Source organism: Myotis davidii, unplaced genomic scaffold, assembly GCF_000327345.1.
Source record: "Myotis davidii unplaced genomic scaffold, ASM32734v1 scaffold226, whole genome shotgun sequence".
NCBI classification, from domain to species: Eukaryota; Metazoa; Chordata; class Mammalia; order Chiroptera; family Vespertilionidae; genus Myotis; species Myotis davidii.
In genome coordinates this window covers 3,364,788-3,367,357 of record NW_006297224.1, presented here as the reverse complement: position 1 = coordinate 3,367,357, position 2,570 = coordinate 3,364,788, and positions in this window count along the sequence as shown.

The following is a 2,570-nucleotide window of genomic DNA, read 5'->3' as shown; positions in this document are numbered from 1 at the left end:
CTGCAAGCTCAGAGGCCGGCAGGGGCAGGCAGGGAACGTTGGAGTCCTCTGTCACTGAAGCAAGTAAGCCTCATGTTCGCTTCAAGCTGCCTGCCTGCCGGCCGCCATCTTGGCTGGCAGTTAATTTGCATATCTCCCTGATTAGCCAATGGGAAGGGTAGCGGAGCGACACCAATTTGCATGTTTCTATTTTATTAGTGTAGATTGAAACATTTTTGCTTTGTTTTGCAGTCTTCAATGGTCATCTCTTCAGCATCACAAACTCTGTCTGCTGACAAACTGTAAATAAGGCAGGTAAATAACACATAAATTCTTAGTTTCTTGAGAATGAAACAGCACCTGCTTTAGACATTTCTGTAACAACTTTTAATAATTCAGCCCTTGCATTTGTGGAGGTTTATATACTAATAGAGGCCTGGTGCACAAAAATGTGTGCGCTCAGGGGGAAGGAGGGTGCCTCAGCCTGGCCTGTGCCCTCTCGCAGTCTGGGACCCCTCGGGAGATAATGACCTGCTGGCTTAGGCCTGCTCCTGGGTGGCAGAGGGCAGTCCCAATCCCTAGGTGCAGCCCCTGGTCAGGCTCAGAGCAGGGCCGATTGGGGAGTTGGGGCACCGCCCCCTGTCATGCACAGAGCAGGGTGGATTGGGAGGTTGTGATGCCACCCTCAGTCACGCACAGAGCAGGGCCCATCAGGCGGGTTGGGGCTCTGTACCCTGTCACGCACAGAGCAGGCTCAATCAGGAGGTTTGGAGCTGCCCCCTGTCACTCACAGAGTAGGGCCGATAGGGGAGTTGGGGCACTGCCCCCTGTCACACACAGAGCAGGGTGGATTGGGAGGTTGTGATGCCACCCTCAGTCACGCACAGAGCAGGCTCAATCAGGAGGTTTGGAGCTGCCCCCTGTCACTCGCAGAGTAGGGCCGATAGGGGAGTTGGGGCACTGCCCCCTGTCCCACACAGAGCAGGGTGGATTGGGAGGTTGTGATGCCACCCTCAGTCACGCACAGAGCAGGCTCAATCAGGAGGTTTGGAGCTGCCCCCTGTCACTCGCAGAGTAGGGCCGATAGGGGAGTTGGGGCACTGCCCCCTGTCACGCTGATCCCGGTGCCGGGAGGCCTCTCAGCTCCGCTGATCCTGGTGCTGGGAGGCCTCACGGCTCCACTTATCCCGGTGCTGGGAGGCATATTACCCTTTTACTATATAGGGTAGAGGCCTGGTGCCTGGGGGGGGGCCGGCTGGTTTGCCCTGAAGGGTGTCCTGGATCAGGGTGGGGTTCCCCATTGTGGTGCCTGGCCAGCCTTGGTGAGGGGATGATGGCTGTTTGCAGGTGGTCACACACCCTTCCGGGGGGGGGTCCCCACTGGAGTGCCTGGCCAGTCTGGGTGAGGGGCTGAGGGCTGTTTTCAGGCTGGTGGGTGACTCAAGCTCCCAACTGCTCCTTTTTTCCTTTTTTTTTAAATTCTGGGCCAGCTTTAGTTCTGACTCCAGCTCTGAGGCCTTGGCTGCTGAAAGCAGGTTTCTGGTTTGTTTGGGCTCTATAATTGAAACACTGTATCAACTCCAGCTCTGAGATCCCGGCTTGCTGAAAGCAGGTTTCTGGGGTTTTGTTTAGCTTCTATATTTGTAACTATGTTTCAAACTGCAAGCTCAGAGGCTGCCAAGGCAGGCGGGGAACGTTGGTTTCCTCCATCACTGAAGCAAGCAAGCCTCATGTTAGTTTCAAGCTGCCTGGCTTCCAGCCGCCATCTTGGCTGGCTGTTAATTTGCATATTCCCCTGATTAGCCAATGGGAAGGGTAGTGGACATATGCTAATTACCATGTTTCTCTTTTATTAGATAGGATATTCCTGAATATTTACATGTTAAAAATTAAGCTAACATTTTTAAATAAATATATGCATTATTCTCCTACATTGAAAAATTACATTTACAATGACAAAAATAGAAGTGTGAAGAGCTATGTTGTTTTTACATAACTCCAACTCAGAAAATGTAAAGGATGACTGATTTTAATTATGGTTGGCATGTCTGGCCTTCTTTTAATAGACCAGTGATTTTTGGGTAGTATAAAGGTATATCCAATTAATAAGTTATTATATATTTTGTAATATTTGTTTTTCTTGCTTTCATTTTAGAAAAATAGAGTTATGATCAATATTTTCGTTTAATATATGTTGAGAGCTTGCCAAGTTAAACATTTTGTGATTCATTGAAACTTTGTGATAGTTTTTAAAATGAATTAGAATGGGGCAAAGCTTCACTCTGCTGAAGCAATAATATCTATATTTTTAATAGAACTCAAAAGCAATACTTAGATATGATAGGAAATCATGAATTTTACATGTCATCTTCAAGTGTTATAATGGGTTTTCATATGGCAAGTTATTGGTATCCCATAAGATTTTACAAAATACTTAAAAATTGCATTGCCATTATTTATATTGCAATTTATCCTGTCCATTAAAGCAACATTTAAATCTGGATAGTAATATAAAGAATTGATTAATGTTCTATCTAGACTTACATATTCAATCGTTATATGACTTACATAATGAAAATTGCTCTTGAGCT